Source organism: Euleptes europaea, chromosome 5 (genome assembly GCF_029931775.1).
Source record: "Euleptes europaea isolate rEulEur1 chromosome 5, rEulEur1.hap1, whole genome shotgun sequence".
NCBI lineage: Eukaryota > Metazoa > Chordata > Lepidosauria > Squamata > Sphaerodactylidae > Euleptes > Euleptes europaea.
In genome coordinates, this window is record NC_079316.1 from 66,693,787 (window position 1) to 66,705,482 (window position 11,696).

The following is an 11,696-nucleotide window of genomic DNA, read 5'->3' on the forward strand; positions in this document are numbered from 1 at the left end:
TACTATATGAGGGCTCTTTGCAGACAGTCTGATGTTCATTACCTAAATGTAATTATGTAATAGGAAGCTAATTGTTCTATTTGTCTAGTGAAGGTTGCCTGGAAACAAAAAGTTCTGCAGTTCTAATGAGAAATCAGAATTAAGAGGTTTTAGGCAGTTGTGTTGGCCTAAAAGTAAACCAGAAACCAATTTCATGTAATACCTTTTATTAAAGGTAAAGGTAGTCCCCTGTGCAAGCACTGGGTCATTACTGACTCATGGGGTGACGTCACATCATAATGTTTACCAGGCAATGTTTACGGGGTGGTTTGCCATTGCCTTCCCCAGTCATCTTCACTTTACCCCCAGCAAGCTAGGTACTCATTTGACCAACCTTGGAAGGATGGAAGGCTGGGTCAACCTTGAGCTGTCTACCTGAAACCGACTTCCATCGGGATCAAACTCAGGTCATGAGCAGAGCTTTTGACTTCAGTACTGCGGCTTACCACTTTGTGCCACAAGGCTCCTTATACTTTTTATTAACCAATTAATATAACACAGTGTGTCAGCCTTTGGGTTATCCAGAACTCTTCATCAGATCGGATCTGAAAAAAACAAAAACAAAGGAAGGTGGGGAGAAACAAAGATATTTCAGACCATGATCTTGTTGTCTGTTCCTGCTGTTCAATCAAGCTAACATGACTCAGCAGTGTGCCAGAGCAGCTCTGGGTGGTTTGTTTCAGGCACTTATGACATTCTAGGAAGAAGGTGAAAACAAATCTTTACATAGTCCATCAAATAAAAGTAATCGTCGTCACTAGTGTTAATATAAGAACATAAGAAAGGCCATGCTGGATCAGACCAAGGTCCATCAAGTCCAGCAATCTGTTCACATAGTGGCTGTCCCGTGATGGACCCTCCAGCAGGGATCGCGAGACATGGCCGGGCGTCTCCCTCCCCTTCCCGGAGTGCAGCTCCGTCCCACCCGACTCAAACGGGGGAAGGGGGGAAGACGGGAGGAATGCCGACGCCGTGGCCTGGGAGCAGCCAGGTCGGCAAGATTCCGGCTTACCCACTCCTCCTCTCTCCTCCACAGGACGCCAGCCAGGAGGGAACACCAGCGGAAACCCTCAGGTTTGCCCCCGGGTGGAACACGGGAGCCGCGGCAGAAGCAGCGAGCAGGCGCCGGAGCAGACAGGGCGCGGCACCCCCGCCGGCCAGCTGAGCATTGGATGGGCGCGGCAGGGGGAGGGCGGGGCCAGCAGCGCACCCACACACAGCCACTCAACCCGGGGGGAGGCGGAAAGGCCCTGCTCTTATGGGCTCGGAGGCGGGGTTTGGAAGGGAGGCAATCCCATAAAAGGGAGTTGGGTGGAGGCCAGTGAGGAAGCCGGGGCTTGGCTGTTAGAGGAGCTGGCAGCAACCTGGCGGACTCCGGCGGGGAAGAAAGTTCTGATTCCCCAGTAGAGTTGGTCTGAGGCCGAGGAGACCCCTCCCCTGAGGACTGTGACCGAGGGAAAGATTCGGGGGGAGACGGCTGTACACCCAGCCCCCTACAAAGTGGTGGAGAATGCAGGCATAAAGGCGGGGCCCCGCCCCGCCCCCCCAGCTGGAAGGGCAGTCGCCCGCTCTTGAGACCTCCTCAATTATTAGCGGGGAATACGACCTCGGCAGGCACGATGGAAGCAGCCGCCGACCCTGGAGGAACCAACCCAGCGGAAGTGGGGCAAGTCGGGAAGTGGCTGGCAGAGCAACAGGGCCGACTAATGCAAGAAATGATGTGCCAACAAGAGGCCCAGATGCGTCTTATAAAAGAGATGTCGCTTCAGCAACAGGAGGCACAAGCGGCATTGATGAGGGACATGTACAAGGCCTTCGAGGCCGGCCAAGGTGCCGGGGGAGGAAGTAGCCTGGAGGGAATCCCGGGCCGGATGCCACCCATACCCCTATCTAGATTGGGTCTTGAGGACGATATTGACGGCTACCTCGATGCTTTCGAGAGGACTGCAGAAGCTTCAGGATGGCCCAAAGAGAGGTGGGCGTTCATCATAGGGCTGCAACTAACCGGGCCAGCACAGGCAGCATTGAGGGCAATGTCCAAAACCGACAGCTCCAATTACAATAGGCTGAAGGCCGTGGTGTTAGAACGCTATGCCATATCGGAGGAGACCTATCGCCAAAGGTTCCGGAGCATGGCGTGGAAGAAGGAAGAACCCCCCAGAGCCTTCGTAACCGCCCTCCGAGATACGGCCTATCGGTGGTTGCAACCGGTCACCCCAGGGGAACGGGCGCTGAGTGACAAAGTGGTGCCGGTGCGGGCCCGCGACTGGCTATTATGTAACAAGTCCAAAATGCTTGAGGAAGCCATGACACTCTTAGAGAACGTGGCTGCTCTAGAGACCCGGGAACCGACATGGGAGGGGCCGAGACCAGAGAATAGAGGCGGCAGTAACTCGGGGGGCGCTCCCGCCTGATGCCCCGGTTTCTGGGGGAGGGACACCCAGACCAAGAGGGCCATTCCTCGGCATTCCCCGGCCAGTCACCGGTATTCCTCCAGAGGGATCGAGAAACCCCACTAAAGAAGACCTTGGAGCAGGAGAGATGAAAGGCCATGGACCGTGTTACACCTGTGGACAATGGGGGCACTTCAAGCAAGAATGCCCTCTTATGAAGTGCGACTTCTGATGGGAAGAGACCATGCAAGTGGGGACATCCGGAGTCCGGCCACCACCCTTACTAACCGCCGTCCGGATACAAGGGCGAACCCTCGACGCCTTGGTGGATAGTGGGTCTTCCATCTCTATGGTACAGGAGCACCTGATACCCAAAGGGTTACCGATAGTGTGGATCGCAACGATAGCGTGTTTCCATCAACATCAGGAGCAGTACCCCGTGGTGTCCATCGGCCTGGAATGGGAAGCTTGTTATTTTAAATGCGAGGTCGCACGGGTAAAGACGTTGCTGTATCCGGTCCTGATCGGGCGGGACGCCCCATGTTTCCAGGAAATGCTGCAAACCATCGGGTCGCACCAGATGGGAGCACACGGCGACGAGACCAGGCTTGGGGATGACGATGGAGCAGGACACCCAGGACCATCCCAGGGTGAAGTAACGATGAGAGACGATCCAGGGATGTCAGAGGCAGCCCACACCTGGGTCGGAGATCCGCTGTTCCGGCAAGCCCAGAACCAGGATCCCTCGCTACAGGCCCTATGGAACATGGTAGCCGTAAGTGAGGAACAGATTCAGGATGTTAGGAGGGCAGGACGATGGCCTCAGATTGCTTTGAAAAACGGCAGTTGGTATCGGGTGTTGAAGGAGGCTGGGAGGGAAGTGAGTCTGTTGTTGGTGCCCCAAGAGTATTGAGGGGAGGTCTTCCACTTGGGACATGACCATTCCTGGGCAGGGCATCAAGGGGTGAAGAATACCCTTGCCTGGATATCAGCCCGATTCTTTTGGCCCGCTATCTCCCGGGATGTTAAAGCCTTCTGCCAATCATGTCCCCAGTGTCAGCAGTGGACCCGCCAAGCCCCTCCCCGGGCACCCCTCCAACCATTACCCATCATCCAGACCCCATTTGAATGCATTGGTATGGATTTTGTGGGACCCCTGGCTCGGACGGCCCGAGGTTTCCGGTATCTATTGGTGATAGTTGATTATGCCACCAGGTTCCCCGAAGCAGTGCACTTAAGGACAATGCAGACTTCTGGGGTGTGCCGGGCCTTAATCTATTCGCGAGGGTGGGGTTGCCCAAAGAGATCCTGACGGACCGAGGGGCCTCATTCATGGGAGCCCTCACAAGGCAGTTGTGTAGGGTCTTGGGCATACACCAGATATTCACGTCGGTCGCTCATCCTCAGACAGACCGATTGGTAGAACGGTTTAATAGGACCCTCAAGGGCATGCTACGGAAGTTAGCAGGAGAGCAGCCCCAACAGTGGGACCTATACCTGGACCCGGTCCTGTTCGCAGTCCGCGAGACTCCGCACGCCTCCACCGGATTCTCCCCGTTCGAGTTGTTATACGGCAGAAACCCCCGGGGGATTTTTGGGGTGGTGGAGGGACAGTGGGCTGGCCAGGAAGATCAAGAAGAAGGGCGGGACGCCCCGGAATACGTGCCCCAACTACAAGAACGCCTTCAGGTGGCCCGGGAGGCAGCGGCCCAAAACCTGCAGGCGGCCCAACAGGCCCAGAAGTGGAGCTATGACCGGAACACCCGACCCTGGGAGTTCCAGGTGGGAAGCCGAGTTCTAGTCTAGAGCCGAGTCTTTGGACCCGGAGGGGGGAGACCGTGGCTGGGCTCTTTCGAAGTCACCAAAGTACTGGGGCCCTGCACATATGAAGTCCAGTGTGGGACAACTCAACGTCAGCAAAGGCAAGTGCACCTTAATGATCTTAAAGAATGGGTTCCCCGCCCGGGAGAACCGGCTCAATGTGGGTTAGGAGAGGAGCCGTTGGAATTGCCAGAAGGAGATGTGCCCTGGAAGAATGAGGGAACGGAAGGGGTGTTACCCCAGATTGACGAAGGCCTGACTGAGAAGCAAAAGATGCAAGCCCGGGAAGTGTTACGGAAGCAGGCACCCGTCTTCTCTCTCAAGCCGGGCCACACCTCCACAGTCGAACACATGATACGGACCCCCGCAGGGACCGTGGTGAGGGCTCCTTGGAGGCCCATCCCCCGGAAACGGTGGCAGGCGGTGGAAGAGGATGTAGCAAAAATGTTGGACATGGGGGTTATTGAACCATCGCGTAGTGCCTGGCGCAGCCCCATTGTGCTAGTACCAAAACCCCTACGGAAGCATCTGTTTCTGTATCGACTATCGAGAGGTCAATAAAGCTGCGCAGTTCGACGCCTACCCCATGCCCCATGATCGACCAACTAGGTACGGCTCAGTATGTGTCAGCCTTAGACCTCACAAAAGGTTACTGGCAGATCCCAATGTGGATGGAAGATCAAGAGAAGACAGCCTTCGCCACCCCTTCTGGTTTGTACCAATTCAAGGTCATGCCTTTCGGGTTGCATGAGGCGTCTGCCATGTTCCAACGATTGGTGGACCAGGTCCTAGCCCAGTGTCACCAATACGCCCTGGCCTACATCGATGATATAGTGATATTCAGCCCCATTTGGGAGGTCCATCTACAGCATTTAACAACCGTACTCCAAGCTTTGGCTAAGGCCGGACTGAAAGTCAACCCCTCCAAAAGCCGTATAGGGTTCCGTGAACTCCGTTATCTAGGGTATGTCGTCGGTCAAGGAATGTTGAAACCCATTCCGGATAAAGTGGCTTCTCTGGAAACCATCCCCGCCCCCCCCCCCCCGAACAAAACGACAGCTCCGCAGATTCTTAGGTATCGTGGGCTATTATAGCCGATTTATCCCACACTATGCCAGCCGAGCGGCACCTCTCACGGACAGCCTCCAAAAGGCGCAGCCCCAACGACTACGGTGGACGGCCACCCAGACCCAAGCATTTCAAGATTTGAAAGGGGCACTATCTTGTAATCCTGTCCTGCGTAACCCCGACTTCGATTGGCCCTTCATCGTTCACACGGACGCCTCTGGGACAGGCCTAAGAGCGGCCTTGATGCAAGTACATGACGGAAAAGAGCACTGTCTTATACCTCAGCAGGAAGCTGCAGGCTGTGGAGCATTGATATGCCACAGTCGAGCGAGAAGCCCTGGCCATCCGGTGGGCTATAGGGGCTCTACAGTATTACCTTATGGATAATCTGTTTATATTGGTCACGGACCATGCCCCTCTTCAATGGCTCAGCAGAATGAAGGATCGCAACGCTCAAGGCCTCCGGTAGTATGTGTCCCTCCTACCATTCCGGTTCACAATTCAGCACTGTCCGGGGTCCCAAAACATACTCGCCAACTATCTGTCCCGAGCTTTCGACAGCAAAATTGGACGGCGGACCTCAGAGCCTCGTAAGGGGGGGGGCTGTGTCCCGCGATGGACCCTCCAGCAGGGATCGCGAGACGTGGCGCGGGCGTCTCCCTCCCCTTCCCGGAGTGCAGCTCCATCCCACCCGACGGGGGAAGAGGGGAAGACGGGAGGAACGCCGATGCCATGGCCTGGGAGTGGCCGGGTCGGCAAGATTCCGGCTTACCCACTCCTCCTCTCTCCTCCACAGGACGCCAGCCAGGAGGGAACACCAGCAGAAACCCTCAAGTTGGCCCCCGGGTGGAACACGGGAGCCGCGGCAGAAGCCGCGAGCAGGCGCCGGAGCAGACAGGGCGCGGCACCCCCGCCAGCCAGCTGAGCATTGGATGGGCGCTGCAGGGGGAGGGCGGGGCCAGCAGCGCACCCACACACAGCCACTCAACCCGGGGGCAGGCGGAAAGGCCCTGCTCTTATGGGCTCGGAGGCAGGGTTTGGAAGGGAGGCAATCCCATAAAAGGGAGTCGGGTGGAGGCCAATGAGGAAGCCGGGGTTTGGCTGTTAGAGGAGCTGGCAGCAACCTGGCGGACTCCGGTGGGGAAGAAAGTTCTGATTCCCCAGCAGAGTTGGTCTGAGGCCGAGGAGACCCCTCCCCTGAGTATTGTGACCGAGGGAAAGATTCAGGGGGAGACGGCTGTGCACCCAGCCCCCTACAAAGTGGTGGGGAATGCAGGCATAAAGGCGGGGGCCCCATAAAGGCGAGGCAATCCCATAAAAGGGAGTCGGGTGGAGGCCAATGAGGAAGCTGGGGCTTGGCTGTTAGAGGAGCTGGCAGCAACCTGGCGGACTCCGGCGGGGAAGAAAGTTCTGATTCCCCAGGTGAGTGGTCTGAGGCCGAGACCCCTCCCCTGAGGATTGTGACTGAGGGAAAGACTCGGGGGGAGACGGATGTACACCCTGCCCCCTACAGTGGCCTACCAGGTGCTGCTAGGAAGGCCACAAACAACTGCAGCATTATCCTGCCTGTGTTCCACAGCACCTGATATAATAGGCATGCTCATCTGATCCTGGACTGGTATCCATTTTGACTAGCAGCCATGAATACCCCTCTCCTCCATGAACATGTCTACTCCTCTCTTAAAGCCTTCCAAGTAGGACCACATTTCCCCTTTACTCTCAGGGACCATTTTGGGTCCACTTTGTTCTGCCTGGTAATAGAGATATTTGATAAACCACCTTTTATTATACCCACAGTGGAGACTGTCATTGTTTTTACGTAGTAAGTCTGCACCATTCAAAGAGAGCAGGCAAGTGGCTTCGCGATCAAGGCCTGAAACATCTTTTTTTCCCCCCTTCCCCCATTTGTTTTTTAAACAATTAGGTTTTCGAAGAACTCAGAAGCCTGCACACTGTTTTGTTTCATTTGGGTTAGTCATAATACATTAAGTATTGCATTGTAATGGGAAACTACTGTCGTTAGTTAATTAGATTGCTGAACTTAGCATTCTTTGATTGCTAGCTAGTGCATGGTTTTGTGTGTGTGCGTGAAGTAGCTTGTCTGTTCTAGAGATGGAACCAACTGGGCCTTCTCACTAAACAGAAGGAAAAGGCAGTCTTTACTAAGATGCTGCAGCTGTTTTTTCTGAATCAGACCCTTCATGGCTTCTTTCCCAAAAAAATCTGGACTAGACAATATGGGCAGTAACAGGGATTTATTAACTTTTGCAATATAAGAACATAAACATTGCCTTGCTGGGTAAGACCAATGTTCTAATAATAGTAACCTGCCTCACAGACTGCTGAGAGGGTAAGTACTATTAGGAAGCTTGTATGGCACAGCAATGGTTTTTAAAAGATGCCGGTTTCCAAAATATTCTTTAGGACTGCAGCATAAGTAACATATTATTAACCTCTAATGACTTTGCACCTCTAGATATGGTTTATGTGAGCACAGAATCAGGATCACTTAGTGTAAACTACAGAGGGGTTAGGCAGCCATGAGCTCTGGCTCATGGAATTTATGTTGGAATAAACTTTGTTCATCTTTTAGGTGCTACTGGACTCTTGTTTCATTAGCGTAAATTGGTTATCCCGTCATGTCCTGTAATTATCTAACATACTTGATGTCTGCAATATGTTATTGCCCTCCTGTCAACACATGTTAATAATGATGAGGAAGGAACAATGGGGGAAGTTATTATTCTAGATAAGTAATATCTGCTTTAAACCCAACCCAATTAGTTAGCTGTGCTACGTATCCCACATCCAATGTCTAATTTAAGATGGCATCTATTTGTCTAGTGTTAGAATATCAGACCACTGTATCCTGGATGGGCACTATATTAGCTTGCTAATGTTGAATGTGCAAGTGAGCCTTCATACTCATTTAAACAGGGGCTTGAGTTAAACATGATGCCAGTGAGGCAAAAGAACTTAACCATATCACTTTGCAAACCCTGAACTTTGTTCGAGGCCTGATTTAAATATGAGGCTGATAAGGCAAAATAGCTGTGACTTTGCACAGGTCAGTGCAGTCTTGTTTAAATGGAGCTGCAACCCATGCAAACCAGCTATGCATGCACAGGGCACCAACACAATGCCCGTTCAGGTGTACTTAACCACACATAACCATTTCCCACAGGTAACATCCCTGTTTAAGTGACACCACTTGGGGCTTTCCTAAAGTTGCATAGGCAAGTTCTTTCCCCTCACCAGCATCACATTTAAAGGAGGCCTACAGTGGACTGCTGCCTGTATAAAGCAGCCATGCTTGCGTAGTTGGCATGCCAGCCCAACACTCGCCAAGAGCTGTGGCATGCTAACCAGCAGTATCTGTGCACAAACCCGTTGTGAGTTTAGACTGCAGTAATTCCGCATAGGATTGTTCTTACTTTGCGCAGGAAGTGGCCCTGATTGAAGAAGGCTCTGGGAGCACGTGCAAGTTCTGAGAGCCACCGTGGTGTAGTGGTTAAGAGCAGTGGACTGTAATCTGGAGAACCGGGTTTGATTCCCCGCTCCTCCACATGAGTGGCAGACTCTAATCTGATGAACCGGGTTGGTTTCCTCACTTCTACGCATGAAGCCAGCTGGGTGACCTTGGGCCAGTCACAGTTCTATCCAAACTCTCTCAGCCTCCAGCGAAAAGAAGCAAGGCATTCCATACATTGAACAAACTCAGAGCTGACTTAATTTGTATCCAGGAAACCCATGTTAAAAAGACACATGAGCCCTTACTGAAGAATAAAAGATTAGGATGCCTTTCTGCAGTATTGGCCAATGAGAAGAAGAAAGGAACAGCAATCTATACCAAACTCTCTCAGCCCCACCTACCTCACAAGGTGTCTGTTGTGGGGAGAGAAAGGGAAGGAGATGGTAAGCTGGTTTGATTCTCCTTAAAAGGTAGAGATAGTCGGCAAAACCAACTCTTCTTTGTCTGTCATGCCACCCTCGCACTTTAACCAGGCCTCTGTCAAGATGGAAGTCAAGCTTCTAACTTTAAGATCTTTCACCCTGCCAACATTTTTTGTTAGTCTTTAAGGTGCTACTGGACTCTTGCTCTTTTCTACTGCCAGCGACAGACTAGAAGAAGAAGAATTGGTTTTTATATGCCGACTTTCTCTATCACTTAAGGAAGACTCAAACTGGCTTACAATCACTTTCCCTTCCCCTCCCCGCAGCAGACACCCTGTGAGGTAGGTGGGGCTGAGAGAGCTCTTACTAGAACTGTAGCCTGCCCAAGGTCGCCCAGCTGGCTTCGTGTGTAGGAGTGGGGAAACAGATCCAGTTCATCAGATTAGCCTCCGCCGCTCATGTGGAGGAGAGGGGAATCAAACCCGGTTCTCCAGATCAGAGCCCACCGCTACATGAAGCCAGCTGGGTGACCTTGGGCAAGTCACAGTTCTCTTAGAGCTCTCTCAGCCCCACCCACCTCACAGGGTGTCTGTTGTGGGGAGGGGAAGGGAAGGCGATTGTAAGCTGGTTTGATTCTGCCTGAAGTGGTAAAGAAAGTCAGCATATAAAAACCAACTCTTCTTCTTCTTCACTGTGGTGTGCTTGTTTTGCACTTAGCCTTGTGCTGCTGGGCACTCCCAGGAAGAGTAAACCAGCATCAGGCTCTGCTCCCACAGTATCTCCAGTGCTGTGATTGAAGTCAGAGGCCAAGCACCGCTGCCTGGTCCCTGCCTGCCTACAACAAACCTTAACCATGAATTTCCTTTCCTTTTATCCCTTAGAAGCTCCTTGATCAATTGATTTTGAGCAGCATATATCTAGTGTTGGAGGGATATAAGGACTGAAACAAATCTTGCCACTGACAATGTAGCCTTGGGGTCCCTATCACTTAGTAAAAAAGGCATTATGTCAGTCACAGAGGCATTGGATTTGTATATTAAAACGGGGGAAATATAGTGCGATACCATGAATTTCAGAAAATACTAGGTACTTATCAATGTGGATAATTGATTATAAGCCGCTCTTAACCTTTCTTTTTATCCCTTAGAAGCTCCTTGATCCATTGATCTTGAGCAGCATATATCTAGTGTTTGAGGGATATAAGGACTGAAACAAATCTTGCCACTGACAGTGTAGCCTTGGGATCCCTATCGCTTAGTAGAAAAGGCATTATGTCAGACACAGAGGCATTAGATTTGTATGTTAAAAGGGTGGGGGGAATATAATGTGATCGAAGTTCCTCGTAAAAGCGGCATTCCAAAAGGGCATGAGCTAATGAGTCAATAGAGCCAGAAGAGCAAGGGCAGATCCTGTCTGAGTATGGTATATTCAGAATTCTGCCCTGCATTACCATAGAAGGGTTAGCATTCAATCTAGCTAAACAAAACGCTCTAGTAGAAAAGGGGCAAGAGTCCAGTCGCACCTTGAAGACTAACAAGAATATTTTCTGGTAGGGTACGAGCTATCTGAAGAAGTGAGCTGTGGCTCACGAAAGCTCCTATCCTGCCAGAAAATATCCTTGTTAGTCTTGAAGGTGCGACTGGACTCGTGCCCTTTTCTACTACTGCAGACAGACTAACACGGTGACCCACTGAGAAAATATCCTTGTTAGTCTTGAAGGTGCTCCTGGACTCTTGTCCTTTTCTACTACTGCAGACAGACTAACACGGCGACCCGCTGTGAATTATCGCGTTGGAGAGAAGAGGAGTTGTCAAACGATATGCACAAGCAGGCAAACCACGTGGTGGTGGTATTCCGAAGAGCTGGGACGAACAAACGCGGCCAGCACGAAAAGTAGTGCTTTTATCGATGGGCGAAAACGCCCGGTCGCTTTATCCTCCTTTAATCCCTGTTTCAGCCAGGATCGAACGCATGCGCGTTCGATCCTGGCTGAAACAGGGATTAAAGGAGGATGAAGCGACCGGGCGTTTTCGCCCCATATATCATCGAGCTCTTTAACGCGCTTTCTAAATTTGGCGAGAGCCTCAGTTTCCCCAAGATCCAACAACATATCCTGCGAGCAGCCCAACAACGACGGTTTCTCATCCAAGATTCCCCCCCCCACGAGGGTTTAAAAGGGTCGTGCTTCAGGGCAGCTGGGACCCCCCTCCGCACCACCCCAGCCCCGCTCCCCACGGCGATCCCACTTTCCCGCCCGCCTTCCGGACGAGGCCCTCGCGAGCCGACACAGCCTGGCAAGCCGGCAAAGCGTGACGGGGCGGGCCCGTCACAATCCCTCCCCGGCCGAGGCGCGGCGGGGGCAGCGGAGGCACTCGAGGAGGAGCCGTCGGCCCGCCCGCCAAGGCGCTGGAAGCGCCCAGAAGTTTCCAGCTGGGCAGCTGCCCTGCGTCTCCCCTCCTCCTCTTTGGCTATTTCCAGACG